The sequence below is a fragment of the Pogoniulus pusillus genome, chromosome 28 (assembly GCF_015220805.1).
Source record: "Pogoniulus pusillus isolate bPogPus1 chromosome 28, bPogPus1.pri, whole genome shotgun sequence".
NCBI classification, from domain to species: Eukaryota; Metazoa; Chordata; class Aves; order Piciformes; family Lybiidae; genus Pogoniulus; species Pogoniulus pusillus.
Genome location: NC_087291.1, coordinates 6,664,946 through 6,684,637, shown reverse-complemented (window position 1 = coordinate 6,684,637; position 19,692 = coordinate 6,664,946).

Sequence of the window (19,692 nt, the reverse complement as noted above, 5' to 3'; positions counted from 1 at the left end):
AATGTTTTGCTCTCACAGAATCACAGAGGCTGGAACAGACCTCTGAGGTCATCGAGTCCAGACTATGACCTAACACCAGCACATCGACCAGATCATAGCACTAAGTGCCACATCCAAGCTTTCCTTAAACACCTCCAGGGACAGCAACTCCACCACCTCCCTGTGCAGCCCATTACAGTGTCTAATTCTCCTTTCCATGAGGAAGTGCTTCCTAACATCCATTCTAAACCTCCCCTGGTGCAGCTTCAGGCTGTGCCTCCTCATCTTGGCACAAGTTGCCTTGGAGCAGAGCCTGACCTCCACCTCACTACAGCTTCCCTTCAGGTAGTTGTAGAGCCTGATAATGTGTCCCCCCCCAAGTCTCCTCTTCTCCAGGCTAAACAACCTCAGCTCCCTCATAAGCAACTGATCTGACAGGAGAGAGAAAAATGTTTCTTCTCTGCTCTCTTCCCACTGCTGCCATCACAGGCCCATGCAGGGCCTCCATCCCTGCCAGCAGCATCCTCCCACACCCAGGGAAATCTGTGTAATCCAGTTTAGGGAATAAATGCCTTGTGAAATAGGGTTTTTTCTCACCTGGATTCCCATTAACAAAGTTGTTCTTACATGGTAGTCCCAGTGAAATATACAGCAATGCTTGTATTGACATCTTTGTGATCTGCACATATATAATTGGCATTGCTCGCTAATCCTAAAGGAACTCTCTTTAAGGAAGCACATGTCTTACCAAGACATATAGCAACACCTTAAAATGTTTTCTCCATTGATGAGTCTGGGCAGACAGCTCACTGGCACTTGTAAGCAGCTGGTGTCAATGTTATATTCACAAGCAGAAATGCTGAGCAAGCTGTGCATGGCTCCAGTAGGGTAAATAGGACACCACAGGCATCTTTTTCAGCTTGCAGAAATCTTATTACTAGTAATAGATGAGCTGGAAAAACACAGCTTCTACCTCAAACACAGCTGGAGCCTGGGATCAGAAGTTACCAAAGGCATGTTCTAAACTGAAGAAATATCTTACAGAATCACACACACACAGGCTCACAGGATGTCAGGGGTTGGAAGGGACCCAAGGAGATCAGCGAGTCCAACCCCCCTGCCAGAGCAGGACAATGCTATCTAACATAGATCACAGAGGAACACATCCAGACAGGCCTTGAAAGGCTCCAGAGAAGGAGACTCCACAACCTCCCTGGGGAGCCTGTGCCAGTGCTCTGTGACCTTCACAGTAAAGTTCCCCCTTCTGTTGAGGAGAAAACTAAACATAAAAGGTTTCAGGCCCTCTAAAACAAGCCAATGAGTTTACAACGATGCTCTGACGTTCATTCTTACTGAGGTGACTTTAAAACCTTGACAGACTGAGGGCATTTGTCTCAAAATGATACATAATTCTTTCACACTGCTGGAGTGGTAAGCAATTTCTATATGCTTGACCACACTGTGGCTCAAGTGAGAGGCATTTCTTTTTCTGCCTGAAGCAACATATGGTGAAAGAAAAAAGAAGTGAACTTTGTAAGGAGTGATTTGTTTAGCAAAAGCAAGATGCTGGGTTAGCAGCCAGTGAACTGCTGTAATGATCTGTCACAGCAGCTCTGTGGCCTTGCTATCTTGATCCAACTGCACTGAAGTTTCAGCATCCCCTGCAGCGCAGGTCAGTTAGCTGATGCTTAAAGCACCATCTCATTATGTCGTGCAGGCTTCAGCTTCAAGGACTGAAATTCAGCATTACAGCTGAAGATAACCTGTTCAGGCTTTGGAATTCTATGTGGTTTTGTTTGACTGCAAGCCAAGTCAGGAGAAGCACAGAAACCCTGTGACCATCTGACCACGCCTGGTTTCCAGTTCATCTCTGGGCAATCAGATGCTGCACTTAAGGGAAGCTAAGTATCTGAAAGTCAAGTTGTCTCCTACAAGCCCTGCCTGCAGTTTTAGGTTGAGCCAAAGGATTATATTCTTCAGCTCAGTCAACAGCAGGACTTTCCTCTTGAGCTGTTATTAGAGGTGGAATTGGTGGAGTTTCAGCCCATGCACTTAAAACACATTAATGGGATTCGTCTTTGGTGTGACTCTCTTCCCTACACATGCACTCTGCAAAAAAGGCTGTAATTAATGCTACCCAGTGCACCGTGGGTATCTTTATTTAATTAGAGTTGCTTAATTACACAGCAAAATGCAAGTCCTCCTCTCCCTTCATGTGCATGAAGGGTCCCACAGACAGCAGAACCAATACCTTCCTGGGGAGCAACCTTTTATGACACGAGACAGGAATTGTACATTCCTCAACACACTACAGACAGTCTCCACTGAGCCTGTGTGTGACTGGAAACAGAAACGAGAGTCTGAAGAGCATTAAATTGCAGTTCCTCTTAGAGCAAGCTCTAGAATTCTAGCCCTGTTGCTGGGTCACTACTGCCTTGATCAAGAATTACTTTTTGCCCTATTTCTTTCCTCACTATATTTATTTCCAAGTCATAAGTTTAGTCAACGTACAGAGAAGTCACTGTCCAATGTCCAGTTAGCATGACAGGAGGACACCTATGGTTCAAAATGGTTGGGAAAAAGCTTGTGGGCACATTTTAATATTCTGTGAACTTAAAACATGATCTCACTGGCATATCCAACTTCCCAGGAGCACAGATTACAGTGCTGTATCAATGGTATTGGCTCGCTTGGTATCTGAATAAAATAACTTCCCTGCAAGCCTTTACCTACTGAAGTCAGATGGTTTATTACCTTTGTCTCCTTTACATCAAACTGATCTGTGCCCTTGTGGCCAAGAAGGCCAATGGGATCCTGGGGTTTATTAGGAGGAGTGTGTCCAGCAGATCAAGGGAGGTTCTCCCCCCCCTCTACTCTGCCCTGCTGAGACCTCATCTTGAATACTGTGTTCAGTTTTGGGCTCCCCAGTTGAAGAGGGACAGGGATCTGCTGGAGAGGGTCCAGCAGAGAGCTACGAGGATGATTAGGGGACAGGAGGGCATGGCTTATGTGGAGAGGCTGAGGGACCTGGGGCTTTTTAGTCTGGAGAAGAGAAGATTTAGAGGGGATTTGATAAATGTTTATAAGTATCTGAGGGCTGCCAGGGGAAGGGGGACAGGCTCTGCTCACTGCTCCCTGGGACAGGACAAGGAGCAATGGGTGTAAGTTGCACCAAAAGAGGTTCTGCCTCAACACAAGGGAGAACTTCTTTACTGTAGGGGTCGCAGAGCACTGGCACAGGCTCCCCAGAGAGGTTGTGGAGTCTCCTTCTCTGGAGCCTTTCAAGGCCTGTCTGGATGTGTTCCTCTGTGATCTGTGTTAGATAGCATTGTCCTGCTCTGGCAGGGGGGGTAGACTGGATGATCTCCTTGGGTGCCTTCCAACCCCTAACATCCTGTGAGCCTGTGAGCCTGTGATCTTTTCTAAGAGCTATATATCTTTTTCTGGTTTGAAAGTACCAGTTCTGCTCCATCACATCAAGTAATGTTATTCTGTAACACAATTGTAGAGTGCAAGGAAATGAGAGGGGGGTAGCTTCTCCATCTGGCAGATGATCCTCAGAAGTGGAAAAGAAGATGTGCAGGCTTATGCTATTAAACTTTTTTTTGAGTTCAAATGGAATCCAGCTGTTTGGGATCCACAACATTCTTGCAGTTTAACTGCTCACAGTATGTATACTTTGAATCCTTTTCTTTTTGTTTTCTTTGATTGCTGGGGCCTGAGATCATAAACGCCTCAGTCTTTCAAATGTGAAGTGCAGCTCTTGGTAATTTGTCCTAATCAACTGCAGTAAGAAATGTCTGCTCCATAACCTTGAATGTTTTTTCTCTCCCCTGACAACAGAATGGGCTTCTTGCAAAAAAAAAAATAAACATCTGGTTTGAATTGAACATCAAATTGCAGTTACTTTAAGTGCCAACTATTAAATTACTTCAAATGTTTTATGTTTGAACATGATTTTTCTAGACAGCTAAATTTTTTAACTGTGGCACAAATGTACATGTAAAATGACTTTGGAAGGTTAATTCCCTTGAATAAACTTTTTTTTTTTCCCTTAATCATTTGTAGCTCACTCTTTTGGCTTTCCATTTACAGAAATTATTATCCATAAAGTTTTTTTTTATACAATCAAATATGCCTCAGCACACAGCAAGAGGTAGAAAACATCTATGTAGAACTCAGGGACTTAATTCTGAACTCTGTGACATATGAAAGGATTTTCAAGACTGTCCTGAACTCATTACATCAAGCCAGAAAATCACATGGACTGAAATTACAGTCTGCACTTTGATCAGAAAGCTCAGCATTAAAATTCCTGTCTAAGATTTTCCCCACCTGAAAAGCCAACCCCATTTGTTTATCTATTTATCTGTTTTCTGGAGATTTCTATTTATCTGTTATCTATTTCTCAGTTTTCTTCACTTACATCAAGCCAGAATATCATGTGGACTAAAATTATAGTCTGCACTTTAATCAGAAAGCTCAGCATGAAAATTCCTAAGACTTCCCCATTTGAAAATCCAACCCCATTTGTGTATCTATTTATCTGTTCTCTGGAGATTTCTATTTATTTGTTATCTATTTCTCAGTTTTCTGCATTTACATCAAGCCAGAATCACAGAATCAACCAGGTTGGAAGAGACCTCCAAGATCATCCAGTCCAAACTAGCACCCAGCCCTAGCCAGTCAACTAGACCATGGCACTAAGTGCCACATCCAGGCTTTTCTTCAACACACCCAGGCACAGTTGACTCCACCACCTCCCTGGGCAGCCCATTCCAATGCCAATCACTCTCTCTGCCAACAGCTTCCTCCTAACATCCAGTGTAGACCTCCCCTGGCACAACTTGAGACTGTGTCCCTTCGTTCTGTTGCTGATTGCCTGGTGTTTGGTGTATAGACTTACTGCACAATAATCCAAACCATCTTAATAGTAAATATTTGCAGTTATTATCCTTTCCCTGATGACTGCTTTATCTGTTCACTTTTTAGTGTGGTCACAGATCTGTCATTTGCTTAGCACAGCTGACTATTCCTGTTATTTGTGCGTTGTCATTTATGGATGCAAATAAATAACCTAGTGATCCTATCAAAGAGCAGCATGGAGAGGCAATATATCCTAGGAAGCAATCCTATTAGCCAGAATGTCCTGGTTGAGCAGATGGAAGGGATGAACATCCACCAGCCATCAGGACGTTTATTTAAACAGCATTCTGGCTTGTCCTAACTTCACCTCTCTGGGAATCACAGAATCATAGAATGGTTTAGGTTGGAAGGGACCTCAAAGATCACCAAGCCTCTGCCATAGGCAGGGACACCTCCCACTAGAACAGGTTGCTCAAGGCCTCATCCAGCCTGGCCTTGAACACCTCCAGGGAGGGAGCAGCCACAACCTGCCTGGGCAACCTGTGCCAGTGTCTCACCACCCTCACTGTAAAGAACTTCTTCCTAACATCCAGTTTGAATCTCCCCTCTGCCAGATTAAACCCATTACTTTCCGTCCTGTCATTACAGGACCTTATAAATAGTTTCTCCCCAGCCTTCCTGTAGGTCCCCTTCAGATACTGGGAGGCCAATCCAAGGTCTCCTGGAAGCTTTCTCTTCTCCAGGATGCTGAGCCCCAACTCTCATAGCCTGTCCTCATAGCAGAGCTGCTGCAGTTCTCTGAGCATCTGCATGGCCTCCTCTGGACTGGCTTCAACAGTTCCATGTCCTTCTTGTGTTGGGGGCTCCAGAACTGCACACAGGACTCCAGGCGGGGTCTGAAGAGAGCAGAGCCAAGGGGCAGAATCCCCTCCCTTGCCCTGCTGCCCACACTGCTCTTGCTGCAGCCCAGGACACAGTTGCTGTCTGGGCTGCACTCACAGTGCAGGCTCATGTTGAGCTTTTCACCACCCCAGACCCCCAGGTCCTTTTCCTCAGGGCTGCTCTCAGCCACTCGCCGCCCAGCCTGGAGTTGTGCCTGGGATTGGTGAAACTACAGCTCGTTTTCCTTTCCCAGTTGTGCTCAGTGCCAGGGGAGATTTAGGCTGGAGGTGAGGAGAAAGTTCTTCACTGAGAGAGTCATTGGATACTGGAATGGGCTGCCCGGGGAGGTGGTGGAGTCGCCGTCCCTGGAGCTGTTCAAGGCAGGATTGGACATGGCACTTGGTGCTATGGTCTAGCCTTGAGCTCTGTGGTAAAGGGTTGGACTTGATGATCTGTGAGGTCTCTTCCAACCCTGATGATACTGTGGTACTGTGATAACAATCAAGGGAGTCACAGATTTACACAAGCACAGGGAAGCTTGAAATCTACACAGTACTTTAAAGTAAGATGTGAAAAGAATATCCTAAGCCAGTGCACGTTAACATGCAACAAGGACACTGACACCAAGCTGCATTCCACTGGGGATGGCTTCTTCCTAAGAAACAGCTTTTGAAAGAAAACCATTTCCCATGTAACATTTTCTAGTAGTTTGTTTTTCTTCATCCTCTCCAATTTTCCTGCTGCATGAGATAGCTCTTGTCGGGAGAATCCTGCCAGACTTCGGGAGCTGCCAAATTAGAGAGACCTCAGGTTTTTCACAGTGAGTTGTTCTTTTCTCTGCTGGACCCTTCTAAAGCAAACGTGATTGAATTGATATGTTTTTACTGTATTTGTTCCTCTGCTCTGCTGTTTCCCATGGCCTAGAAGAGGAAGTCTGACTGCCAAGTGTTTTCTCATTTTGTTTAATCTGATACAAAAGGTCAACTCAAGTATCCTTTTGGTATTTGCTCCAGAGCTGAGTATAATAGGTGGCAACCCCAAGAAGAATGCATGTTGCTAAACTTCAGCAATGTTTGGGTTTTAGATACAAACAGATGTTTCCTTTTGGTAGCTTCATTTTTCCATGTGATATTCCAAGAAGTATAATGGGTACAGTCAAATCTCAGATGGTTTGGGTGTTAACTACCCCCCCCACACACACTATGATGAAAATCACCCAGACTAGACTCAGCCAATTGGAAATTGAATGAAGCTTTATACTTACAGCTTAGCACAACGTACAAGCAGATAGTTACAATATCTACAGAAATATACAAGTTAAAAAGTAATACAGAAACACAACAGCCCTCCCAGAAAACAGCTGCCAACCACCCTTCCACCTTCTCCTGACCCCTCTACCTTACCCCAGACTTTGCCTTACACCCAAGGCAGTTTGGAGAGTCAACCAAAGGAGGGTTAGGAAGCAGAAGGATTAGTCACACAGATGGCAGGTTAGGTGAGATAGAAGTGCAGCCCCAAAGATAGAGAGCAAACAACTGTCTTATCTATGTTTATGTTCTTGTTCTTATCCATCTCAGCAAGCCTATGAGTGCAGTAGACATCACCACTGTTTCCTTTTCCCAGCCTGTAATCCAATTCTTCTCACCAAAACATTCTAGCTAGCTTCAAACTAGCAAAAAATGAATTAGCTTTAGACACTGCATCTCAAACCATGAGAATAAAACTTCCCAGGCAAGTGAAACAGATCAATAACTGATTTGTTTCCTCATGCTCCTGGTTAGACTTTCAATTCTTCTTGATATTCACAGATAATTTTTGCAGCAGAAGCAGGAAAACAGAAAAATTGGCTCACATTCAGGTCTGATGTAGATCCACTAAAATTAGCAACTACTGCTAGGCTCCCCAGGTGACCTTCTTGTGGCCTTCCAGTATCTGCAGGGGGCCTATAAAAAAGCTGGGGAAAGATTTTTCAGGCTCTCAGGGAGTGACAGGACTGGGGGGAATGGAGCAAAGCTGGAGGTGGGGAGATTCAGACTGGCCATGAGGAGGAAGTTGTTGAGCATGAGAGTGGTGAGAGGCTGGAATGGGTTGCCCAGGGAGGTGGTTGAGGCCCCATGCCTGGAGGTGTTTAAGGCCAGGCTGGATGAGGCTGTGGCCAGCCTGATCTAGGGAAAGGTGTCCCTGGGCATGGCAGGGGGGTTGGAACTAGATGATCCTTGTGGTCCCTTCCAAACCTGACTGATTCTATGATTCTACTGGGCTGTGCATTTACACTGAAGAAACTATTTTAGGAGTAAAAATTAAAGTAGGACTAAACAAAAATAACAAACAAATGACTGTGAGTTTGTGCTGTATTCCTGTGGTCGAAATCTGTTATTCATAGATAATAAACACAGCTTTAATTACATCCCTGCTGTTCTCCTAAACAATCCCTCTTGCAAAGTGATGATTACCTTTATGCAGTTTTAAATGGATAGTTAATAAAGTTTTCCTGGGCTGCAGTCCTTGTGGGAAAATAAAGGCAATTCCAAGATTTTCAGATGCAAATTATTGGCTTTTTTGGAAGTTTGGTATTAATGGGTTGGGTTTACTGACTTTACATGAAAAAGATGAGTCATAAAGACTCCACTTCCTTCTTTAGATAAGTAAAATGAGAAACTGAGGACATAAAAAAGGCAGAGAAAATATGGATTAAAGACTGCCTGAAATGTTTCAGCATTACAGTGAAGCAGACAAAGCATCAGTTCTAACTCCTGATTTCAGAACACATAATAGCTTCAGCAGCTCTGCTGCAATGAGCCAGTTGCTGTAACCCTGATGTTTAAAATGCTAATCAGGTAAAGAAAGAGGGGATATGGATGAGGCCTGCTATACAGCAGGAGACAAACAAAAGGAGAAGCACCAAATCTTGCCAATGGTATCCTGGCCTGGATCAGGAGCAGTGTGGCCAGTAGGACAAGGGAGGTTATTCTGCCCCTGCACTCAGCACTGGTCAGGCCACACCTTGAGTGCTGTGTCCAGTTCTGGGCCCCTCAATTCAAGAAAGATGTTGAGGTGCTGGAATGTGTCCAGAAAAGGGCAACAAGGCTGGTGAAAGGCCTGGAACACACAAACCCTATGAGGAGAGGCTGAGGGAGCTGGGGTGCCCTCATTGCTGTCTACAACTATCTGAAGGGAGGCTGTAGCCAGGTGGGGTTGGTCTCTTCTCCCAGGCAACCAGCAATAGAACAAGGGGACACAGTCTCAAGTTGTGCTGGGGGAAGTATAGGCTGGAGGTTAGGAGGAAGTTCTTCACAGAGAGAGTGATTGGCATTGGAATGGGCTGCCCAGGGAGGTGGTGGAGTCCCCATCCCTGGGGGTGTTCAAGAAAAGAGTGGATGAGGCACTTAGTGCCATGGTCTGGTTGACTGGCTAGGGCTGGGTGCTAGTTTGGACTGGATGATGTTGGAGGTCTCTTCCAACCTGGTTGATTCTATGATTCTGAGAAATGCAGGCTGATGCCAACAGTGCACAGATGGGTGGCCTGCTCTGCAGAGCAGCTCCCGTTGGCACCACAAAGGGTATGCTGCCTAAAATGAGATTAGTGCATTTGAGAAGTATGCCAGATTCCCAACTCCTCTGTACACTGTATGAATCACTCTTGGGTCGAATATTCAAATTCCTGAATAAAAATTCAGTTTTTGACTGTTCCCATCAGATTCTGACCACTGCAGATCCAAAGGGCAGTGTCTGAGAAGAAAGCAGCTACTCAAGGTTGTTGATGTGAAAACATACACAGGTAATAAAAGCTCTACCACTGGCCCATACATCAGGATTTTGCCTCCTTCTGTAAAGAAACTTAGGAAACTAGTTTCAAAAGTCTGACAGCTTCTATTCTCTCAGGAGCCTTTCTGAAGAACCAGACCAAACTATAGATCACCGGGACTGTCTGCTTGGATTACGTTCAGTATGTTCTGCTAGTTTGAAGCTAGCTTGAATGTTTTGGTGAGAAGGATTAGATCACAGGCTGTGGAAAGGAAACAGTGGTGATGTCTGCTGCACTCATGGACTTGTTGAGATGTATAAGAACATGAGCATAAACATAGGTAAGGCAGTTTGGGCACAGCCTGGGCTTTGAGCTGCATTTCTCTCTAACCTCACCCTCCATCTCTCTGATTAATCTCCACCTGCTTCCTAACTCCCCTGGCCAACCCTCCATTCTTCCTTGGGGCACAAGGCAATGTCTGGGGTAAGGTTGAGGGGTGGGAGAAGGTGGAAGGGTGGTTGGGAGCCCCTCCTGGGGACTCAGGTTTCTGGGAGGGCTGTTGTGTTTCTGTATTACCTTTTCCCTTGTCTATTTCTGTCTATAACTGTATCTATTCTGTAACTATCTGCTTGTATATTGTGCTGAGCTGTAAATATAAGCTTCATTCAATTTCCAGAGCTGGATGAGTCTAGTCTGGGTGATTTCCAAAGTGTGTGTGTGGGAGGCAGGTAACACCCAAACCACTACACATGTACTGGCAGCTCTGGAAAGAAATGCAATCTGAGTGGCTACTGTTAGTCAGGACCAGGTCAAAACACAACGTAAGAGGGACAAAACTTGACACTTCATTACGGATCACAAAGGAAAATGGAAGGCAGGAAATCATGATCTGGGGATAAAGAGAGATGATAACAAATGTATTTGGACAGCTATCTGTGTAATATCCACTATGTTGAACCTGAATGCCTCTCAAATTCTCTGTCTTCCAAATTTTTATTAGCCATCATATTTTCTAAGCACCTTCAGCTTCTCAGACACATTGGATGCTCAGCTTCCTTAAATGCACATTCCAGTCACTCTTGCTGTATTAACCCAAGAGCCTGTAGCCAAATGGAGAAGGAAAATAGAACATTTGGGGAGAAAACAAACAAACAATCAAACAACCAAACCACACAACACAATAAAATAACTTGTAAGTCCTAAGGGTATAAAATCAAGTCTAGTGGTACTTTACATGTGTTCAAATTGTGCAGAGTTCCCAATCCCAAGCAGCCAAATGATTATTCCAGTGCACAGATGATTTGGTTCTGCCACTGCAGTCCCCACTGACAGACTTTAGCAACTAGTCTGTTTGCAAAGCTCTAATCCATCAGTTATTTACCAGAGAAAAACCTCAACCAAAATTGACTAAACAATGACAGCAAAACTCCAAACAACAAACAGGTAAAGAAACCCAACAAACCAAACAAAAATACCCACCCCCCCCAAAAAAAAACACCCTAATCTATTCTAGTTATTAGAGTTTGTCTGTGCTTGAAAGGCTGGGAAAATTAGTTCTGTTTTGTAAGCAATTTTGTCCATCTAAAGGTCTAGGAGCTTGTAGATGATTTTCTCTCACAGTGTAAGTGAAAAGGTGAAATGCAAAAAGCTGTACATGACAGCAGCAGCAGTTTTACAGTTACAGTTGTGCTGTTCACAAGTGTAGGTGGTTTTAATAGGTTGGAAAAAAACATATGATCAGACTGAAGTTCAGGAAGTCCTTAGGTGCATTTGCAAGTGCAAATATAAATAACAAACTAACCCAAAATCTAAGTAGGTCAGTGTCACTGCAAGCCAGCAGCTTGGAACTCATTAGTGGTTTTCATGTGGGACATATTATTAATACCTCTAAATAAAATATATGAGAGAGTATTTTAACAGAATGAAGTGTATCCAGTTGCATATTACAGACACCTCAAAGAGCTGTTAACACCTTCATCAAACTAACAGTTAGTTCAATCTGTGTTGACTTCAGTTTTACAGAGGAAGAGTAAGGCGGTTTTGTCTCTGAAACTGATATTTTTCAATGCTGCCTTTAGTGAGAAACCTATTTATAACTTTCCAGTTACAAAAGTAGCTTAGGTCAAATAAATGTTATAGAATAAATAAAGTTCTTAGCCATTCCAGTGGAAAAGATGCTGCCTCTTGTGCTAGTTTGAAGCAGGCTAGAATGTTTTGGTGAGAAGAATTAGATTACAGGCTGTGGAAAGAAAACAATGGTGATGTCTACTTCACTCATAGGCTTGCTGAGATGTATAGGAACAAGAAAGAAAACATTAGATAACCACTCTCACTTGAGCTGCATCTCTCTAACCTCACCCTCCTTTTTGGATTAATCCACTTTGCTTCCTAACCCCCTGGCCGAACTTCCATTCTTTCTTGGGACTGGGGTAAGGTTGAGAGGGGTAGGGGGAAGGTGAAGGGGTGGCTGAGAGCCCCTCCTGGGGACTCAGGTTTCTGGGAGGTCTGTTGTGTTTCTGTATTGCCTTTTACCTTGTATATTTCTGTCTATAACTGTCTATACTGTAAATATCTGCTTGTATATTGTGCCAGCAGTAAATATAAGCTCCATTCATATTTCCAGAGCAGGCTGAGTCTAGTCTGGGTGATTTCTAAAGTGTGGGGGAGTGGGGAACACCCAAACCATCACACCTCTGGACCTCCATTCCAATTTGAGCCACAGAAATGGAAGGAAAGGGATGTCTTTTGTTCCTGGTGGACCACTGCAGTCTCAGATTCTTAGAGATACATTCTGATAGGAAAACCAGAAGCATCTGCACCTTCCTTTGAGCCAGCAGAATAGTATTAGTGGGGTTCCACTGAATGATTACCACAAATCATAAAATACTTTCAGTTGAAGCAGTATTTATTTAAATTCATGTACCACTTCCTTCTCTAAGAGCAGACTCTATTTCCAATGGCTGTTACATCTTCTTTCTAACCAGTTAAAATGAGCCCACCCAAAACTCCCATCACACAGAATGTTTTAAAACGAGGTAAGAAAAGTCAAATAACTGAGCAGATACCAGGCTGAACAGAACATCCCTAATCTGTTCAAGAAAATGCAGGGCCAATGTGCAAGATGCTAGAAGGAGACAGTGCTGTACCAGTCAGAGCAGCCAGCGAGAAGGTGCGAGCAGCGTGGCAGAACTGTACAGCAAGAATCCCAGCACCTGCACTAGGTTTACAGGAACCACTGGCAAGTTTAAGATTTGTTGACACATTTACTACTTCCTTAATTTTCACACTGAACTCAGCGAGTACAGTAAGCTCTGAGTTCTGCCACTCTTACATTATGAAGTGGCTACAAGTTGCAGAATTTTATGTCAATACTTAATTCAGGAGTGCTGCTGGGATAAAGAAAAGTGAAGGTTTTGACAAAGCATTTTAAACAAGTAGATGCATTTGAGTTTGTTTTGCTTTGTTTTTGCAAGAAGAGGGAGTGGGGAAGCTTAGTTTGGGGGAAAATAAATTAACTGAGTCCTTGTGGTAATGTCATTAACAATAAAGCATTTAGCATTTGGTTCGGTACCTTTAGGTTTCAGAGTTAAAAACTTACTACCCCACTTCTGGGGGTGAATGTCCCAAGAAGGACATCTTCGTGTCAGCACTCAAGTTCATCTCTCTGAGCTGGTCAGATCTAAGAAATACTTGTTTTTAATGTCTTTTCCTTCTTTTCTAAAATTAATACTACACCTTAGAGCACAGACCTACAATATAATTCATTTCTTTGCTACAGGCCTATTCATAGGTACCTACATTAGAATCATAGAATCAACCAGGTTGGAAGAGACCTCCAAGATCATTCAGTCCAACCTAACACCCACCCCTAGCCAACCAACCAGACCGTGTGCCCCATCCAGGCTTTTCTTCAACACCTCCAGGGATGGCAACTCCACCACCTCCCTGGGCAGCCCATTCCAATGCCAATCACTCTCTCTGCCAACAACTTCCTCCTAACATCCAGCCTAGACCTCCACCAGCACAACTTGAGACTGTGTCCCCTTGTTCTGTTGCTGGTTGCCTGGCAGAAGAGCCTTGAAATCACTCTCTCAGAGTGAAAACAGAAGAAGGATCAAGCTGTAGTGGCACAAAAACTGGCATGTTAAAGCATCTGCTGTATGTACTGAACAACACTCCAAACTGTCTCAGAAGTGAAACATATGATCCTGGTCTTGAAGTGCACTTGTTCAAGATTTAGATCATGACATAAGTAAAGGCAAACAAACTGTGCTATACTTCAGTTATAAATAAAATACTTTTTTAAAAGCATGCTTGTTCTAAGTATGTTCCCCTAGAGTAATACTATTCATCACCTTTCATCTGATAGGTAGCACCACTGAATTCTCTCCCTTAAGTCAAATTGTTTACAGTATGAGGGTCGTGACTGTACTATGCAACTCAATATTTAAACTGAATTTTAACTTTAGTACTTAAATAATAATCAAGATGGGAGGAAAACATCACTGCTGTAAGAGTGCAATAAGAGAGTAAGTTAGGATTGTACTAAAACATGGACTTGGAAATATCAAAAGAGGTCTTTCTCAATGTCAAGATGAACTACAGCAGTGTAACAGTGAATAACTCAGTTTAAAAATGACAGAACAGATATACTTCCATGTGCTTTTCTGGATCCAGATAAGACATATGCATATCCCCATGCAATATAATTTACCAAAAATGCTAATTGCTGCTCTTATTGTCAAGGAATTAAGTAAAAGAGTCATGCAATTGTTTACAGCCTTTCAAGCTTCTTCATGTTTCAAGGAAAAAGAATTCCTTTCTTGACTTAAAACTGTCATTCACGTTCAATTTAAAGGCAACATTGATGAAATATTTGTCCCTTATCAGATGAAATAGACTCACAGTGAAAAATAGCTTGGTTTTGTGCTAGTTTGAGGCTATATAGAATGTTTTGGTGAGAATTAGATTACAGGCTGTGAAAAGGAAACAATGGTGATGTCTACTGCACTCAAAGGCTTGCTGAGATGGATAAGAACAAGAACATAAATATAGAATCATAGAATCAACCAGGTTGGAAGAGACGTCCAAGATCATCCAGGCCAATCTAGCACCCAGCCCTATCCAGTCAACCAGACCATGGCACTAAGTCCCTCATCCAGGCTTTGCTTCAACACCTCCAGGGACGGTGACTCCACCACCTCCCTGGGAAGCCCATTCCAATGCCAATCATAGAATCATAGAATCAACCAGGTTGGAAGAGACCTCCAAGATCATCCAGGCCAACCTAGCACCCAGCCCTAGCCAGTCAACTAGACCATGGCACTAAGTGCCTCAGCCAGGCTTTTCTTGAAGACCTCCATAGTGCCTCCATCACTTCCCTGGGCAGCCCATTCCAATGCCAATCACTCTCTCTGCCAACAACTTCCTCCTAACATCCATCCTATACTTGCCCTGACACAACTTGAGACTGTGTCCCCTTGTTCTATTGCTGGTTGCCTGGCAGAAGAGACCAACACCACCTGCCTACAGTCTCCCTTCAGGTAGTTGTAGACAGCAATGAGGTCACCCCTGAGCCTCCTCTTCTCTTAACTGCATTTGACCAGACATGCACAAGGTGCTAGTTCATAGTAATACATTTGCCATAGCAAGAAGGCACAGCTGTGGCCCTGCATGAATGTTTTGTTAGTCATCCATCCTCACAAGACTATAAAAAATAAAACCCTCAATTCATGACCTCTGAGCACTTGCTACATTACAAAGTGGTGTACATGCTGACTGGCAGATTGCTTTAATGTTTGTTCAGATTCTCTCCTGGTACAGCTTCCACATGGACTGATCTTCACAGAACAGAATTTTGAAATACTGAATATACAAAACCCCTGAAATCTGTATTTTGAAAATATTTTTGCCTGAACATGGAAAAACTTTGGTAAACTAAGAAATAGCATTACACCATAGAATCATAGAATCAACCAGGTTGGAAGAGACCTGAAAGATCACCCAGTCCAATCTAGCACCCAGCCCTGTCCAATCAACTAGCCCATGGCACTAAGTGCCTCATCCAGGCTTTTCTTCAACACCTCCAGGGATGGTGACTCCACCACCTCCCTGGGCAGCCCATTCCAATGGCAAATCACTCTCTCAAGACACCTATTTATCTGAAGTCAAGAGACACCATTTAAAGAATTAGCTAAACTCTGCAACTTTCAACAGTACTCCAATTTTCTCTGTTGCACTCAATAGCTTTTAAGAATTTTCTATGTGGGGACCTCCTCATCCCTGGACAAATATGTCTATGATATAAAATTATTACACACAGATTATCAAATTAAACCTGCCTTTTAAAAACCAGCAATGAATGAGATCACAGGCTCACAGGATGTTAGGGGTTGGAAGGGACCCAAGGAGATCAGCGAGTCCAACCCCCCTGCCAGAGCAGGACAATGCTATCTAATACAGATCACAGAGGAACACACCCAGGCAGGCCTTGAAAGGCTCCAGAGAAGGAGACTCCACAACCTCTCTGGGGAGCCTGTGCCAGTGCTCTGTGACCCTTACAGTAAAGAAGTTCCCCCTTGTGTTGAGGTGGAACCTCCTGTGCTGCAACTTACACCCGTTGCTCCTTGTCCTAATAAACATCACACTGCACACTCATAGATTCTCTTTAAAGTATCATGATTCTTCTTCATTAGTAAATTACTCTTACGGTTTTAGTAAGTTTACTTCCAGCTATTTGTCCATACTCTGTTATTCATTTTAATTTTTACAGCCTTATTTGTAAAAACAAATGAGGTATAGACCTCTTAAAAAAACATATCAAGCAGCATCTATATAAACAAATTATTGTACAACGATATTAAGATAAATATTTGTGTCTAAGGACAATTGACTCTTTTTTTTCTACAGGAATTTAATTTCTATGGGAACTAAAGCATGCTCTTGAGGAAACTCAACTTTTTATGGAGAAAAACACAACAGCAGTATTTTGGACAGGCTGCCAAAACTATGCTATATTTAGCAAGGAGCAAACCCAACAAATACAGCATCCAGCACTCATGTGGTTTCCTTACATTTATTCCTCACTCCCACTTTGACAAAAAATCAGATCAAAAAATCAATTCAAGAAAGATGTTGAGATATTGGAATGTGTCCAGAGAAGGGCAACAAAGATGGTGAGGGGCCTGGAACACAGCACTGTGAGGAGAGGCTGAGGGAGCTGGGGGTGTGCAGCTTGCAGAAGAGGAGGCTCAGGGCAGACTCCATTGCTGTCTACAACTACCTGAAGGGAGGTTGTAGCCAGGTGGGGTTTGTCTCTTCTGCCAGGCAAGCAGCAATAGAACAAGGGGACACAGTCTCAAGTTGTGCTGGGGGAGGTCTAGGCTGGATGTTAGGAGGAAGTTGTTGGCAGAGAGAGTGATTGGCATTGGAATGGGAGTCGCTGAGCCTGGGTGTGTTGAAGAAAAGCCTGGATGAGGCACTCAGTGCTATGGTCTGGTTGATTGGCTAGGGCTGGATAGGTTGGACTGGATGATCTTGGAGGTCTCTTCCAACCTGTTTGATTCCATGATTTTCTGATTCTATGAATATTTATGTAGCAACTGATCTCAAAAGAGTTGCACAGATGAAAAATCAAGTACATCATTGTGGACACATTGTGTCCACACTTGTGGACATTGTACAACATATGCAAAGCCTTGGTGGGCAGAGAAACGTGAATTAGTGCAAGTGCCCAGGTTTTGCAAATGAAGTAGTATTTCTCTTGCTCACTGAAGTAGTTTCCTGCAAATATATACACTGTCATGAAAACAAATTATGTTTTGTGGACTTCACCCACTCCAATCTAAATGTAAGTTTACTAGCTAAATAAATATCCTGATGGAACTGGAGTAGAGTGGGTTTTTTTCCTCCCAACCTCTCATTTTCCAAACCTCTCTCAGGGAAGAGCAGAAAGGGAAGTGCACAAGAGATATGTATAATTTACCAGGTCTCTTCCAGTGTAATAACATGGTTCAGATGATGATGGTACTTTAAAATGTGGCACCTGCAGTGCAGTGTGAAAACTTACAATGGCACTGCAAAAAAAAGAATATGTGTTTGCATAAATCCAACTGTGTTAACACAGGCTCTGACAGTCAAATGGTGCTTTTCAGCAAGGGTTTTTCATGCACATGCAGACCTTTGCTCACACCATTACAGCCCTGTTCTCTGCAGACTAGCTCTCTTTAGCTCTGTGCTGTAATGCCAATGTTTCTAGGTTCTCATACAGAAGTTTTGAGTGTTTTCAGTTTCGCAGGTTAATGATTTTCCCTACGTGTATCTTCAACATAGAATTTCCATATAATGTAGCCAAGATTTTCTTGTGCTACAGACAAGTGTGCCAAGACCACTTGAGATTGTTTAAGCAGCTTCCTATGTTTGACTGATATTTGTTTTTTCCTGTCTCTCAACTGCCCCCCAGATTTTGCCACTTCCGACACTTGTGCAAGCTGAACAGAATCAAAGAAACTGAGCTCAATGAAGAACAAGGGAGAATGGAGATGCTAAGATTATTTTCCAGGAGGGTCAATTTTGCAGCTCAGCTTCCAGCTGCACAAACAACACTGCCAGCTGACTGCAGTGAAGGGTTAGGGACTGGAGGGGAGAAGGAACTGGGAAGAGGCTGCAGAACCAAGGAGCGTGGTCACTAGGGAAGTCCTGGTGCCTCTTGCAGACCTCCTCAGCAGCAGTCTAGGACAATATGATGGAACAATATTTTGGTGATTTTCAATCTTTCAGTGCTCAGTAATTGCTTGCAGGAGAACAATACTCAGCTCACTTCCCCAGGCTGCATGGATTCCAGGAGGGGACAGGGCAATAAAACCCTATTTCTGCCAGAAGGACAAACATTCTGAGCACAAAACAACGGTGGATTCATCCATTGGGAAAGGGTTGTTTTTACAAGCATTCTTTATGCAGAAGTTTATTTTCTAAAATGATCCCCAAAATATACATAAATCCTACTAGCAAAAATAGTAATATTTGCATCATTTAGTCACTGAACATCACTGATGTTTCCTCAACCACCTGCTACACAGCTCCTCTCCTGCAAAAGAGCTGCAAGTAATATCTGCACATAAAGTATTCCTAGGGTTACAGACTGCATGACTTTCAAGAAACCACCAATGTTCATTAACCATCTTTGTTGTTGTGTAGATCCATACAACCACCTCTCCTAGACTGGAACAAAGAGCTATTTTCATTGCATGCTACAAATCTCCAGGTGTTTCTATACATTCAGTTACTTCTTCGGTAGAACAACACCTATGTGCTCAACATGACATGTTGGTATCATTACCCTGACACTACTGCAACTCTCTCATAATGGTAACTTCCAATAAGCATGAACTATCTATGCTATTCCAAACTATCACTATTTTTGTCTTTAAAAGTATCATTGTTTTACTGACACAATGGCATCTTATTGGTCTGTGGAGGGACAGTGGTCTACTTGTTGCAGAAGTCACCACATTTTAAATGTTTGCACTAAGCAAACATAGCACAACCAAAGAAGAAAACATCATGTATGCTGAGAAGACATGAGAATGCATGATGAGGCACTCTCAGCAGTCCTATGAAACATCAGTGCTAGTGACAGGAAGAACTGACAGTCAGTCAGTGAGGAGGCACTCTCAGCAGTCCTATGAAACATCAGTGCTAGTGACAGGGAGAACTGTCAGTCAGTCAGTGAGGAGGCACTCTCAGCAGTCCTATGAAACATCAGTGCTAGTGACAGGGAGAACTGCCAGTCAGTCAGTGAGGAGGCACTCTCGGCAGTCCTATGAAACATCAGTGCTAGTGACAGGGAGAACTGCCAGTCAGTGAGTGAGGAGGCACTCTCGGCAGTCCTATGAAACATCAGTGCTAGCGACAGGAAGAACTGACAGTCAGTGAGGAGGCACTCTCAGCAGTCCTATGAAACATCAGTGCTAGTGACAGGGAGAACTGACAGTCAGTGAAGAGACACTCTCAGCAGTCCTATGAAACATCAGTGCTAGCGACAGGAAGAACTGACAGTCAGTGATGAGACACTCTCAGCAGTCCTATGAAACATCAGTGCTAGAGACAGGGAGAACTGACAGTCAGTCAGTGATGAGACACTCTCGGCAGTCCTATGAAACATCAGTGCTAGTGACAGGGAGAACTGACAGTCAGTCAGTGATGAGACACTCTCGGCAGCC